The following is a 15,847-nucleotide window of genomic DNA, read 5'->3' on the forward strand; positions in this document are numbered from 1 at the left end:
GGAAGCTGGGAGTCACCAGAAGCTAGAGACAGGTGAGGGGGAATTCTCCCCCAGATCTTTCAGAGGGAGCCTGGCCTTCCTGATACTTTGATTGTGGACTTCCAGCCTCCAGAACCGTGAAAGAATAAACAGCTATTGTTCTAAGCCATCAAGTTTGTGGAAATTTGTTATAGCAGCCACAAGACACTGATACAATCTGGAACCTTGGGCACCCCTCCCAGACCCAGAGCCAAAGTGTCCCAGGCAGACCTAGGGTCTCCCGCTTGTCTTCTGCCCTCCCCGACTGCTTCTCATCTCTGCTCTCCATGTTTCCATCCCAATATCAAATCCCTCATTTCCTAACTGTAGCTCCTGTCCATCAAGGCTGCAAAGAACATCAATTTAAGTGAACCAGTCCCATTAGAAAAAAAAAAAAATGCTACTACCCTTTGCCCAAAACATTGCCATTTTTAACGAGCATTCTTAAAAATAAGTGATAAATGATAGAATTTCATATACAAGTAAAATAATTTAAGACTAGATACAGTTTTCCTTCTGAGGAAGAAGAGACACTCCCCTCTGGGGGACTCCCCAGGTTTGGGATTGAGATGCCTTTAGGGGAACCTTAAAACAACAACCCCTCCAGCCAATTCCCATCAGCTAAGATGACAGTAAAAATGCTCTCCTGGTCCTTCGAGACCTGCAGCTGGACCCCACAAGGGCAGGAGAGCTAAGACAGATGCTAGAGGTCATCTCATTGTTTAAAGAAAGACCCGGATCAGCATTTATGTCTTCACACAGTTCCCAGACTAAGACAAAAATTAAAGTCGCTTCCATTGAAACACGGTGACTGGCAGCTCTCGAACGCTTACCGCATGCTGGGCTCTGTGCTCAGTGCTTCAGACCTGTTAGCGCACTGAACTCTCTCTCAGAGATGCGAGCCCTTCGTGAAGCTCCCATGTGTAAGCATGTACTGGGATCGTCCATTACCAGAAAAGAAAAAAAGCGATGGTAAGAAGATGGTGTAAAACCTGTCTTTTCCCACTGAGAAACTTCCAGCTCCTGGACCCAGAAGGCAGCTCAGCGATCTTCTCACAGGTCTCCCTTCCTCTGACCTCCTCCACTCAGGGTCCTCGTGGCCTTTCTGTCTGTGCTTCGTTCTTCCTCTCAGGCTGGTTGTCCTGGAGGGAGGTGGGACACCCTGAGATCTCCAGTGTTCTGAGGGTGGGTCCTGTGTGTCCTGCGAAGGCTTTGCATGACCTTCAGAGGAGCGTCTTCCTTGCGTGGCTGTTTTAGTCAGCTTTTTCACTCTTGAGACTAAAAGGATCTGACCAACACGATTATGGGGGGGAAAGGTTTATTTGAGGGCTCACGGTTTCAGAGGTCTCAGTCCATAGTCAGCTGGCTCCATTCCTTGGGGCTCGAGGTGAGGTTGAACGTCATGGCAGAAGAGTGAGGCAGAGGGAAGCAGCTCACATCATCAGGAAGCCGAGACTCCACTCTCCAGACACAAATAGATACCCAAAGCCACGCCCCAATTTCCCCTCCTCCAGCCACACCCACCACTCCAATTATCCTGATCAGGGATTAAATCACTGATTGGGTCAGGACTCTGACAACCCAGTCCTTTCTCCTCTGAACCTTCCTGCACTGTTCACACTTGAGCTTTTGGGGGACACTTCACATCCAAACACAACAGTGGCCTTCACAGGGGTCTCTTCTGGCTGTCATGACCACCATTCACAGTGATGTTTCCCTACTGTCAGTTCCCAAAACAGAGCTCTGGGCCTTCTCCGACCGTACCATGGACCCGTCAGCACCTAGATTGGGGATGGACAAGGAGGAGAGAGAAAGAAGGGAGAGAGCAAAGGAAACTCTGTTCCCACCATGGACGGGTGCCCTTTCTGGATCTTGTTTTATGGATGAGGACCCTCGAGTTGAATGAGGTCAGGCAACGTGACCAAGAACGGGGAAGTCGAGGAGCCAGCTTCAGATCCAAATCTTTCTTATCTGCTGCACGTGATTTGCTCTCTGGGTTATGAGCTGCAGCTCTCTAGAGAGGGCGGCCTCAGGCTTCAGTATCCTCCACTGTCCTCCAGTGACCAGAGAAGCCATCCCACCCTTAGTCCTACCCTCGCCGGGACCCACCTAAGCATCAGGTTCATTCTGGAAATGAGGCCAGCGCTAAGGAGCTGGGAAGCTGGCACTGCACAGGCCCCCACCAGCACGTCGCGCTCCGGTCTGCCTGGCTCAGATACGCCACGCAGCTGTGTGGCCGGCCTTTCCTGATTCACACTAGCTTGGGGGTAAAGGTGGGGACGGGCCATGATATAATACTGAAAAGCGTTTCTCTCCCCCGACCTCCTGCTGCCCTTTCCCACCTCGAGCCTCACCTGTACGTATTCCACAGGTGCTTTTCCTGTACTGGAAACTTAACCCCCTGCTCCTACTGATGCCACCACCCACTGACCCTGCCACCGGACTGCCAGCCAGGCACTGCTTCTGGTCAGGACACCCCGAGTAGTCACTCTGGGTGTCTCTGAAGTGGGGGGGAATCTCCTTTGCTATAATACTGAGCCCTTTAGATACACCCATTATTTGGGGTTCATACCTGAAAACCTTTATTTCTTTGTTATTTGGACATAAGCCACGTGCCTGTGCCCCTTGTTCCCTTTTATCTCTGCTGGATGAAAAAAGGAAACGGCACTGGAACTGGAGCCTCCAACACAGACCCTATGGTGACTTGGGAAAAGGAGGGTGTGGGTTGTTGACCAACCAGGCGGAGTGAACACCTGAGGACTACGTGACCTGGGCTGCTTGTTTCTAGACTATTATGTGAGAGAGAAACAAACCTCTATCTCCTTTGATTCAGTGTTATATTGGGGTTTCTGCACCTCATAAATGGACCTAAGCCCGTTGTTCTGAGATTCCCCCCACTTCAGAGACACCCAGAGTGACTACTCGGGGTGTCCTGACCAGAAGCAGTGCCTGGCTGGCAGTCCGGTGGCAGGGTCAGTGGGTGGTGGTATCAGTAGGAGCAGGGGGTTAAGTTTCCAGTACAGGAAAAGCACCTGTGGAATACGTACAGGTGAGGCTCAAGGTGGGAAAGGGCAGCAGGAGGTCGGGGGAGAGAAACGCTTTTCAGTATTATAACATGACCCGTCCCCACCTTTACCCCCAAGCTAGTGTGAATCAGGAAAGGCCGGCCACACAGCTGCGTGGCGTATCTGAGCCAGGCAGACCGGAGCGCGACGTGCTGGTGGGGGCTGAATACCACAGACTGGGTAATGTATAAAGAATAAAGGTTCAGCCAGCTCATGGTTCTGGTGACTGGAAAGTCCAAGGGCGTGATGTCATCAACTGTCCAGCAGGTGGTGAGGACTTACTGTTGGTCAGGACATAGCAGAGGACATTGCATGGCCGAACAGAGCAAGTGTGCCAGCTCACTCTCCCTCTTCTTATAAAGCCACTAACTTCGTCACGCAGGCCCTGCCCTCATGACCTCATCGAATCCTAATAACCTCCCAAACGTCCCATCTCCAAAATCCATTAACGTTTGACTTTGTGGATTAAGTTTCCAATACACAAAATCAGGGGTGACTTTCAAGCCACCACACCTACTAATGTTCTCAGTTAAGTGTTTTCAGTCGCAAGTAACAGAACATCAGGCCAATAGGATTTGAGCAACAGGACATCTAATTGCCTTGCACTATAAGAAGTCTTGAGATAAGAGTTTCAGAGTTTGTTCTATGGTTCTGAGTGGCAGGTTCAACCACATGAGGGCACAAAGGCAGCTTCTCCATGCTTCCCCGACTCTTGGTCACAACCTAGCTGCAGCAGCACATGCTGAGACAACAGCATCCAGAGCAGGAGAGAATACTCTCTATTAACGATGAGAAAAACTTTCCCGTAAGTCGCTCAGCAGGTTCCCCTCCCACCTTGTTGCCCACTACCAAGCGGGAGCAGGATGGCCTAGCCTGGTTCAGCCTGTGGCCACTTACTCCCTGCTCCACGGAGGGGGGCACACTGTCATTCAAACAAAACACCGTCCCATTCGCAGAGAAGGAAGAAGCAGGGACGGCTGCTGGGGAGGCAGGCACAGAAGCATTTTGGTCTTGGGGTTGATTTCACGCTACCGCCTGGTTGACATTGTTTTGAAAACTCTAATTTCGTTCGCTTGGTGCCTGTAGCTTTTCTGCTTAGAATAGACCATCAGATGATTGAAGGCTAAAGAAGAACTAAGTGGGAACACTCAACCCACCAAACAATTAGAAAGAGGATGATTTTATCTTTTACCCTCTCAGTCTTCGTCAGCCTCAGAAAGAAACAAGAGCCGTTCTCTCTCCTCTGTAATTTCCTGAAAAATGAGAAGTTGGATCCAGGGTATGATCAGAGTCAGGATAGCTGTTCTGAAGACTGCTTCTTAGGTGGTTGTATGTTCTTCAACCTGGAGGAACACGTTCAGGGCTGCAGGGCTGGGCCCCTCGTGCGTCTCCCTGGATGGCTACTCCGCCGAGTCCTGGGTCTGCTCTTCCTGCACAGAGCCCTCCAGATCACCTTCCTCCGCCCCGACGTGTGCCCCTGCCTTTCCTCTAGTTTTGCTCTTCATTTCTTTGGTCTCTTGGTTTCCTCTTACCCGTCCCTCTTCTTTCGACGGGTTGATGCGTTCCTGGGACAATCTGTTGTTTCCTCAGATTTGTGTCCATGTTCACTATTCTTACGTTGAAAAGCAGATGAGTTAGATGTTTATGCGTTGCCCTTGCAGTAAAAGCTTTCTGGAAACGGAACTAAATGACACACACCAGGACACAACTCTCCCTTTCTGTCGTGTGTTGATTAATTCCATTCAGTATTTGGTCTCATGACAGAAAAGTCCAGCAGAAAGCAACATCGCATCAGGCTCTCTTCTTTGATTTTGGTCTAACGAACTGAACCCAGTTCTGACAGATGGGGCAAAGCCGTATGGGCCATCATGACACCCCGCAAACATTCATGGAGCTGGATCCTCTCAGGTACTTGGCAATTGGCAGAGATCTGGCATCTGAGATCAGCCCTCAGGAGGAGAGGGCCGCCTGGGGAGGCTGTGGGCTGAGTTGTACCCCCAAATCCGTATCTGAGGCCTTAACCCTTAAAGTGACTCTATTTGGAGACAGGGCTTACAGGAGGTAATCAATGTTAAGTGAGGTCACGAGGATGGAACTTGATACAGTGGATATGGCCTTGTAAAAGGAGGAAGAGAGTGAGAAAGAGAGATATTCACAGTCTACCAGAGAGGAAGAGAGTCTTCATTAGAAATAGAACTCACCAGAGCCTTGATCTTGGACTTCTCAACCTCTTAACACCAATAAAATAAACTACTGTTGTGAATTTCTCCCAGCTGGTGATGTTTGTTACAGCAGCTGAAGCTCACTGATACAGGAGGCATGGTGTCACACTCAAGTGATAAGGGAAGAGACTGAGATAACATGGAATGCTTTCCCCACCTCACCTCTTTCCTGCTCCTGTAGCTTAAGTTCCACCCTCCAGGTGGCCTCAGCTTGTCCATGAATCAACAAGGTAAAGTGGCCTCGGGGATGGGATGGGCAGATAAGGAAACTTGGCTGAAATGAATGATATCTCTTTCACATCTGGGGTGCTTTCTCTGTGATTTCCAAGGTGACTTCTACTTTCTTGTTAAATTTCATCCATCATTTTCTTTAATGTATATCTCTAAAAGATAAAGATTCTTTAAAATAACCACAAGTATCACATCTCTCAAAACTAGCATAATTCCACTCTATCATTGACTACCTAGTATCTGGTGTTCACACTTCTGTTTCACAAGTGCATTGATAGGTGCATTTGAATTTTTACAAATGTGTTGATTTGAATCTGGACACAAATTGGCCCACCCATGGCCATCGATTGCTCTGTTCTTAAGTGTCTTGTAACCTTTAGGATCCTATTTCAGCATCTTATTTTCTAGAACTGCTATTGTTGAAAAAACTGAATGATCGGTCTCATAGTTTCCCAGTGTGGATGTGCACATTAATCTCCAGGGAATTTCATCATATTGTTCTCTTCTCTGTAATTTCCTGAAAATGAGACGTTGGATCCAGGGGTATGATCAGAGTCAGGATAGCTGTTCTGAAGACTGCTTCTTAAGTGGTTGTATGTTCTTCAACCTGGAGGAATACAGTATCTAGTCACTTCCTGTGTTGTGAAGTTGGCAACTACTGTGATTACTATGTAGACCCTTTAATTCAGTAAGGAACTCAAAAGGATGATATCCTACCAACCCGCTTCATTTAATCTGGACTAATTCTATAAAGAAAAATTTCTCTGTCTTAGTCAGCTTAGGCTGCTATGACAAAAATACCACACAGTGGGTGGCTTATAAAAAACAAAGTTCTTTCTCACAGTTCTAGAGGCTGGGAGGTCCTACCTCCAGGGAACAGCAGCTTCAGTGTCTGGTGAGGGCTGCTTCCTGTTTCACAGACCACCCTTTCCTTGTGGTGAGTCCTTCCAAGGCAGAGGGGCAAAGGCCTCTTTTGGAGAAGTACAACTGCCATTCATAAGAGCTCAGCCTCAAAACCAAACCACTTGCCAAAGACTGTCACATGGGAGGGTTTGGGTTTCTAGAGACAAATGGGGAGGGAGGACCTATCAGTCTGAGCATTCCCTCACCTACCACCTAGTTACTCAGTGGTATAATATATATAAGTAAAGAATAAAAACATGATTTGTAACCAGGACCAGGAAGACCTGGGAAACCACCGCCCCTAAGTGGAGAGAGGAATCCCGTGCACAGGAGGAGGGGCTGTGTTCATTTGGGGGCGTGGATAACTTCGTTATGTTCACAAGCAGGAGGGGACTGGAGGTGCAGAGAGGGCAGAGTGACCCAGGTCTGGGGAAACTGATTGTTCCAAGCTTCTTGGGAAGTAAAAGGTGAGGCCCTCAGGTTAGATGGACTTCCAAGGGCTTTCAAGCAATAGTACTCATATCCTCCTCTTTCTGCTTGAACAATAGCTGCAGCCTCTGAAGTAGAAACTCATTTTCATTCCCATTATTGATTATTTATACCTCATATTTTTCTGTCCTGATTTAATATTATTGAGTGTATGCCGGTATTTTTTTTTTCAAGGAACCTTCTGTTGCTATTCTCAATTCTCTTCATTGTGATTTCTTCAATTGTTGTCTATATTAATTTCTGAATCTTACTTCCTGTCATTTGCTTTTGGGGAGGAAGAAGGCTAATTGCTCACTGTTCCCTCACTTCTATGACAGATGCTTAGCCCATTAATATTCAGTCACTCTTTTAATCTAACTGGACCCGTAAGGGTTGATATTTTCCTTTATGAAATGTGTTAGCTGCCTTCCACAAACAGCTGCCAACTACATACTAGCTTCAGTTCAAATATCATTTAATTTCATTATGGTTCCTTCTTTGATTTGTGTGTTATATTGAGATATATTTTTTCATTTCTACAAATAAGGGTTTTTTACTTATTGTTATTATTGAATTTTAGTTTCAGTAGATTGTAATGGAACCAAGATCTGTAAAATTTCTGTTCTTGAACATTTATTAGGCCTTACTGTACGACCTTCTACTTGATCCTTTGCTGTCCATGTTTTGTATGTGCTGGGGAAAGAGTCAGCAGGCAGTATTCTCTCCATGCTCGTTAGTTCAAGTTTGCTAATTATGCTATGACAAGCTTCTATAACTTATCTAGTTCTTACATACTAGGTTTATCAATCACTTGGAGGTGTTTATAAAAACTTTCTGCTGCAACTGTCAACTTGTCTCATTGTTATGTTTTCTGTATCTCGAGATTAGGTGATTAAGTTATACTGCCAAAGATATATTGCCTTTTAATTTAAAATTTTAGTTCATTTACAGTAAATGTACTTGGTGATCTATTTTGAGTTTTGTCAATCATATCATTCTGTGCTTTATATTTCTCCGTCCATCCATTCTACACTGTCTTTTTTTTTCAGATCCTTGCATATCTATTTAACAAAGCGATCAGCAATAGACACTGGGCTATACCATAACAAGAGACTCAGAACAACTTGAACTCCTTCTACCCCACGTCCAGCTTATGTTTGATTGAGGACACATATTGGATCCCTGAGGATCCTGCTGTGCTATTTGATGTGACCTTTGTTTCGTCTCACATCTCAGATTCTCCACCTGGGATTGCTTTCCATTTCCCTGAAGTTCACCTTTTGTGATTTCTTTTAGTGAGCATCCACTTGTGGCTAACTCTCAATTTTACTCAGAAAAGTCCTTTCTGACTAATTACGCACCTATGCTTTTCTGTTGCCTTCATTCGTGATACTCTCACTGGGAGGAGAATGCTAAGTTTTAGTTTAGAATGCTTTTAGTTTCTGTTTAGTTGTCATGCACTGAAGATATCATTCTAGTGCTCTCCAGCTCCTCCTATTACTGTTGGAAAGGCTGCTACCTGTGATGCTGGACCTGTAAGGTGGGGGAACATGCTAACACAGATGGCTCTCAGCAGATTGATGACCCTCTGAATTCATTGCAGGTGGAGAGAGAGGCCTCACCATCCCCGACATCGGAGCTGAGTCCCACTTCCAGCCAACTCCCTCAAACAGTCAAATAAGTGATCATGGGCTAAACTAGCAGAAGAATCTTTTACCGACCTACAGAATCATAATAATAATAAAAATCATTGTTGTTTTAAGCCACTAAATTTTAGGGAGATTAGTTACACAGCAACATGTAATTTAAAGAGAAATTGGAACCTAGGCGTCTTGCCATAACAGAAAGATAAAACGTGTTGTATCAACTTTGAAAGGTGGGCCGGGAGTGGAGGCTGAGAACCTCCAGAGTATGGATGAAGCCTTGCGTTATGCTGGACCAACTAAGCGGAGGCTGGGAGGGCTTTAATCAGAAACTAGTAAGAGGGTAGTCATTTTTGTGTAGAGTGAAATGATTGTGCCTTATTCCATTTGGGCTGCTATAACAAAACATCAACAAATAGCTTATAAACAAAAGAAACTTACTTTTCACAGCTCTAGAGCCTGGGGAGTCAAAATCCAGGTGCTGGCAGATTCTCCGTCTGGTGAGGGCCTGCTTCCTCATTCACAGATGGCTGTCTTCCCACTGTGACTTCACGTGATGGGAGGAGGGAGAGGGTTCTCTGCAGCCTCTTTTGCTTTTTCCCACATTTTTTAGTTGGTGCACTACAGCTGTGCACAACGAAGGGATTTGCTGTTACGTATCTACGTGCACACAACTGGACAGTGGGACTTGGCCACTCTCACTCCCCAGCACTTCCCCTCCCTCCCTGCTTCACCCCGACCCCTTTCCTCTGCTCCACGGATCTCCCTTTGCTTTTCATGAGATGCACGCGACTTTCTTTTCCTTTTCCTCTCCAGCTTCCACACATGAGATAAAACATTCGACCCTTGACCTTCCAAGTTTGGCCTGCGTATTTTGCTTAACATCATGGTCTCTAGTTCCATCCGTTTTCCTATAAATGACATAATCTCATTTTTATTTTTTGGCTGAACAAAACTTTGCTGTGTATATACACCACAATTTCTTTATCCATTCATCCATGGATGGACTCTGAGACTGGTTCCATAGTTTGCTATTGTGAACTGTGCTGCTGTAAACATGGGTGTGCGTGTATCACTGCAGTGTAACATCTCTAAAATAAATACCAAGGGGTGATATAGCTGGTCATATGGTGGTTCCATGTCTAGTCTTTTGAGGACCCTTATACTGATTTCCATAGTGGTTGTACTGATTTATAGTCCCACCAACAGTATAAAAGTGTTCCTTTTCTCCACAACGTCTTCAGCACTTATTTTTATTTGTATTCTTCTTCTTTTTTTTTTTTTTTTTGGTACCAAGGATTGAAACTGAGAGCCCTCAATCACTGAACCATATCCCAAGTTCTTTTTTTAAATATATATATTTTTATTTACAGATAAGGTCACACTAAGTTGCTGAGGCTGGCTTTAACTCTTGATCCTCCTGCCTCAGCCTCCCAACTTGCTAGAATTGCAGGTGTGCACCACTGCACCTGGCTTTGTTTATTTATTGATTCATTCATTGTACACAAACAGGGTGCGATTTTCATTCCTCTGATTGTACACAAAGTAGAGTCACACCATTTGTGTAATCATACATGTACATAGGGTAATGATGTTTGTCTCATTCCACCATCTTTCCTTTCCCTCACCTCCACCCCTCCCCTCATTTCCCTCTACACGATTCATTGTTCCTCCATCCTTTCCTTCCCTCCCACCCCCATTATGTATCATTATCCACTTGTCAGAGAAAAAATTTAGCCTTTTGTTTTTTGGTATTGGCTTATCTCACTTAGCATGCTATTCTCCAACTCCATTCATTTATTTGCAAATGCCATAATTTTATTCTTCTTTATGGCTGAATAATATTCCATTGTGCATGTATACCACAGTTTCTTTATCCATTCACTATTGAAGGGCATCTAGTTTGGTTCCACAATCTAGCTATTGTGAATCGAGCTGCCTTAAACATTGATGTGACTGAATCCCTGTAGTATGCTGATTTTAAGTCCTTTGGATATAGACCAAGGAGTGGGATAGCTGGGTCAAATGGTGGTTCCAGTCTAAGTTTTCTAAGGAATATCCATACTGCTTTCCAGAGTGGTTGCACCAATTTGCAATTCCACCAGCAATGTATGAATGGAGTGTACCTTTTCCCCACTTCCTCATCAACACTGTTGCTGTGTGTTTTCTTCATTTTATTTGTATTCTTGACGATCTGTGGTCTCCTTCTTGTCTTATTCATGAGGGCTCCACTCTCATGACCTAATCACCTCCCAAAGGCCATGCCTCTAATACCATCATGCTGTGAGCTGAGATTTCAATTATGAATTCTGGAGGGAAGGGGGACACAAACATTCAGACCATAAAAAATTGGCAATATTGTTGCCTGCAGTAACTTGGAAGAGAAAAACAGATGCCTGATATATGCCAAGGTACACTTATAGCTGTGGCTAAGATGTCCAGGCAGAGTGCTGAACGCATCAGCTGGCCTCTCTTACCTGCTTACGACAAGAAACCTGTAACACATGGCCAGAGAGAGGAGCGGAAGAGTCTGGTCTGCTTGAAAGTAAGATTTAAATGAAATCTAGAGTGTTCAGGACCTACTGGGTCATAAATAAGCTTTTTTCTCACTCGTATTGTGGTTTGGATTGTGTCCCCCAGAGGCCCATGGGTTACAGGCTAGGCCCCCAAGCAGTGCTATTGGGAAGCAGAGGAACCTTTAGGAGGTGGACGCTAGTGGGAGGTCCCTAGGTAATTGGAGGCATGCCCTTGAGGGACCTGTGGGACCTTGGCCCCTTCCTCTCTCTTTTGCTTCCCTGTCATGAGGTGAGCAGCTTTGCTTTACTGTATGTTCCCCATCATTGCCATCCAGCCCAAAAGCAACGGAGTTGCCCAGTCTTGACCTGTAACCTCTAAAACCATGATCCAAAATAAACCTTTTCTCTCTGTAAGTTAATTGTCTAATGTGTTTTGTTATAGTGATGGAAAACTGACTAATACAGTCTCTCCAGTCAGCAAAGACCTCTTAAGTTAATGGCCTTAAGATAAAATCCAAGTGTGGCTGTAAATGTCTTTATTTAGGCCGTAGAAAGATTTAGGCTGTGCTTAATAGACCCTGTGAGCTAGACAAATGGGCATCTATGAATTGTAAGAATGGAGAATCATCCAGTAGCTTGATATGCCCAATACAGAAAGGTCTCTCTCTGCTTCTTGGGGCCTCATGGCTCTGGAGCATGGAGTAAATCCTAACTAAATTCATGAGAAACCAATAATATTTTTTAAAGGAAGATGCTTGGACTAAAAGGGATAAAGATAGCTCAAAATGCAAGGAAGTCTCTGGGTCCCCAAGTATCTACAAGCTAAGAATGTTACTAAAAGCTTAGAATGTTACTAAAAGCTTAGAATGTTACTTAGCTGCTAACATGAGCCATTTCCTACATCAAAACGAGAGTTGGATGAGGGAGAACCAAAAGCCCAAGGACACCAAGAGCTGAAGAGGACAGTGCTGTGGTACTATGGTTCAAGACAAAGGACGGGTTAGTCTCTGAGCCTGGTTCTGGATGATGAGGGTAGACCCTGCAAATCATCTTGAGATGAGGGTTAATCACCAGAAAGTAAAGCTGGTCAAGACTAGATGGTTGGGACTTTTAGCTCATCCTCCAGGGACGTTTGACCACCAGTGGCCAATGATTTCATTAATCATGCGTACGTAATAAAACCTCCATGAAAACCAAGAAGCCAGAATCCTGAACAAGTAGACGGTCAGGGGGGCAGCATGACCCTTCCCTCATGCCCCTCCCTATGCCTCTCTTCCATCCGGCTTTCCATCTGTACCCTCTATAAGGATAAAAGCATTTCCCTGAATTCTGTGAGCTCCTCTAGCAAAATTAATCAGATCTGAGGAGAGGGTCACGGGAGCCCTGACTCACAGCTGATCCATCTGCAACAGGCACCACCTGGGATTAGCCCTTGGCATCTGAAGTGGTTGTGATACTGTGGGACTGAGCCCTTAACTCGTGGTAACTGATGTTACCTCCAGGTTGACAGAATCAGAATCGAATTCAAGTGTCAGACCATCAGGTGATCCACGGAAGAACTGCTGGGCGTGTGAGGGAAATTACTCCACACATCTGGCGTCTCTAGTGTGGGGCTGAGTGTGTGTGAGTGTAGGAAAAGCAGTTGGGTGGGTAAGAGGCACACAACTTTATAGTTCACAGGTCTCTAAGAAGAAAGGAGTTACCCCTGAGGAGCAGCACCTGAGGAGTCTCACCTGCATCCAGACCTGGTACAGATCACAGGACAATGGAGTCTGATTCTGCTATTGGATGACACTTTGGATCCTGTAAACCGAGTTTTCTGTAAGGGAGGGAACTGACCCGTGGGCAAGACTGTGCTTGACTGGCCCATCAATGGCTTCCAATGGGTCATGCTTCCTGATGTCCTGCCCAGGGTGATCCTGTCCTGCCTTGACCCTGGGCTTGGCCCTCTAACTTATTTTGGTGAGGGTGGGCACCAAAAATGTGACCAGCAGCAGCAACCTGAACATCCGTGTCCTGTTTTTCTTCTTGGAACGCTGCTACTACCAGAAGAAGAAACCTAGTCCATCGTCTCTGAGGATGAAAAGCCTCATGGAGAGAGCGATCCAGCTCTCACTGAATTCCAGTTAAACCCAGCCCATAGTTAGCCCACCAGCAGACGCAGAATACAACTGTATGTGTGAGCCTGCACAAACCAATAGAAAAATCACTTAGCCAACACACAAGATGGTGACAAGTGGCAAAGCATTGTTATTTCAAGTAACTGAGTTTTGGAATCATTTGTTTCACAACAATGGAGGATGGAAACAAAGGCAATCCATCCCTTTTCTCTGGTTACGTTGAAGATTTTCTCTTGTCTTTACATTTGTTGCTCTGTTTGATCTTCATACAGAATCTGGCCATCAATTTCCTCCCTCCTATCCTGTTTTATGTTCATCCACTTTCTTGAACTCACGAAGTTGTGCCTCTAACTATCTCTGGAGAAGTCTTAGCTCTCATCTCTCCAGGATGACCTGTGCTCTGTTTGTTCTCTGTTCTCCCCACAGACCTCTGATTAGACCCGGGATGGAAGTCCTCACTCTCTCCCAAGACTCATCTTCTCCAACCTGTCTTTCGTCTTTTACATCTCGGTCTGTCGTCTGTGCTCTGGAGAATTTTTCCTATATATCTTATGGCTTGGTAATCAGCTCCACTGAACTTACTTTTAAACTCATCTCTGAGCGCTTCATTTTAATGATCATGTTTTAGTTCTAGAATATCTACTTGGTTCTTTCTCAAAGCTGCTAGGTCATTTTTATAGTTTCTGCTTATTTTCAGATTCACTCTTGTCTTTGTTCTATAACCATAAGAAGTTTTAATTTAAAAGATGAGTCATAGGTTGGCCACAGTGGTGCACAACTGTAATCCTAATGGCTCAGGATGCTGAGGCACGGGGATTGCAAATTCAAAGCCAGCAACTTAGGGAGACCCTGTCTCTAAATAAAATATAAAAAAGGGCTAGGAATGTGGCTCAGTAATTAAGTGCCCCGAGTTCAATCCCAGGTATCAAAAAAAAAAAAAAAAAAAAGGAGGGAGGGGAGTAGGTGAGTAATAGTTCCACCTCGGGAGGTTTTGCGGGCCTCCCTCCAGCTGCTGCTTCTCTCACAGCTCGCTCATGAGGACTTGCTTGTCTCTGTCTACTTACTGTCATCGCCTGAGAGACATTATTCTAGGGAATTTTGAGTTTTTAAAATCATGCTAAAATGTACGAAATATCATTTTAACCATTCGTAAGTGAAGGTGGCATTCAAGGCCACATTAAAAGGCATTACACACATGCATTTAACATGTCATATTAAACCCCCTCTCAGTGTGGCACTGTGTAACCTTTACTCCCATCTGTTTCCAAGGCATGTTCATTCTCCCCCCTGGAAGCTCTCTGCCCTTCAAGTCGTCGCTCCCCTTCTCCTGGTTATTTCATTCCACTTTCCGTCCCTGTGAATTTTCCTCTTCTAGGTCCCTTGTGTGGGGGCTGGGGATATAGCTCAGTTGGTAGAGTGCTTGCCTTGCAAGCACAAGGCCCTGGGCTCGATCCCCAGCACTGAAAAAAAAAAAAATTAGCTCCCTTGTGTAAGGGGCATCATACTGTGTCTGTCCCCGTGTGTCCCAACAGCATGCTTTAAGGTCCCTCTGTGCTGTGGCTTGTGTCATGGGAATTTGCTGGTGCCAAGGGGAAGGCACAGTCCTCCTGGGGAGATTTGCACTTGCTCACAACGGGCAGCTCAAGCACTACCAGTGTGGGTCTGCTTTTAAATCAAACCTCTAATTTAGTTTATTTATTTACTTGTTCTAATTAGTTATACATGACAGTAGAATGCATTTTGATTGTATTTGTCATACCATTCAGGTAACATCAAATGGATCCACCAATTCTTGGGAGGACTAGCTGCTGGGTGTGGCTCGGCAGAAGTGGCTTTGGTCTCCTCTTACTCTGACCGGCCCCAGCAGCTTTATGGAGGTGCATTGGTAGGCCAGGGCTGGACCATGCACTGAGGCCTGGGGCGCAAACCACCTTCACCCTCTCACAGTGCTGGAGGCCAAAGTCCAGAGGGGGCCAGCAGGGGTCCTTGAGGCCCTGCTCCCAGGGCTGTCACCTGGCCCTCAACCCCTCGTTCTGTGCCTCGTGCCCCCAGTGTCTCTTCCTGTGTCCTCTTCTCCTCTTCTCAGGACACAATCACGCTGGCAGAACACACACTAATGGCCTCACTTTCACTGACTTGCCTATTGACTGTCCCACTCTGAGGTATTAGGGGCAGAGCTTCCATATGTGATTTTGTGGGGACTCAGTTCAGTTCACAACAGAGGGAGGGAGAGGCTCCTGTGGACTGTCCACCTTGCAGGGAACCTGGCTTTGTCTCCTGTCCCCTTGGCATGAGGACACTGTTGAAACCTAAGCCTACATTCAATAGGCTCCACCAATGAAGGCCCTCAGAGTGTGAGTGGCATTTCCATTTGGTCTCCTGGTTCTTCTTTCCATTAGATTTTAACCTATTCATTTTTTATTGTCTCTTTCATGTTTTCCTAACTTAGCTTTGCATATCACCGTCACAAAAAGTAATTCCACTGAAATTCATTTAGTAAGCAGATGAGCACGTTGCAATTTCACAAAGTATTTTCTCACAATATTTATGTTTTTATTTTACCTTATGTCTCAGCATACGGAGCTATAATGATTAAGAATAATGAAGTCTTAAGAGAGTTCATTAAATATTTGTTGAATAAATTAATGTTCCTTTTTGGTA

The sequence above is a fragment of the Sciurus carolinensis genome, chromosome 7, assembly GCF_902686445.1.
Source record: "Sciurus carolinensis chromosome 7, mSciCar1.2, whole genome shotgun sequence".
NCBI lineage: Eukaryota > Metazoa > Chordata > Mammalia > Rodentia > Sciuridae > Sciurus > Sciurus carolinensis.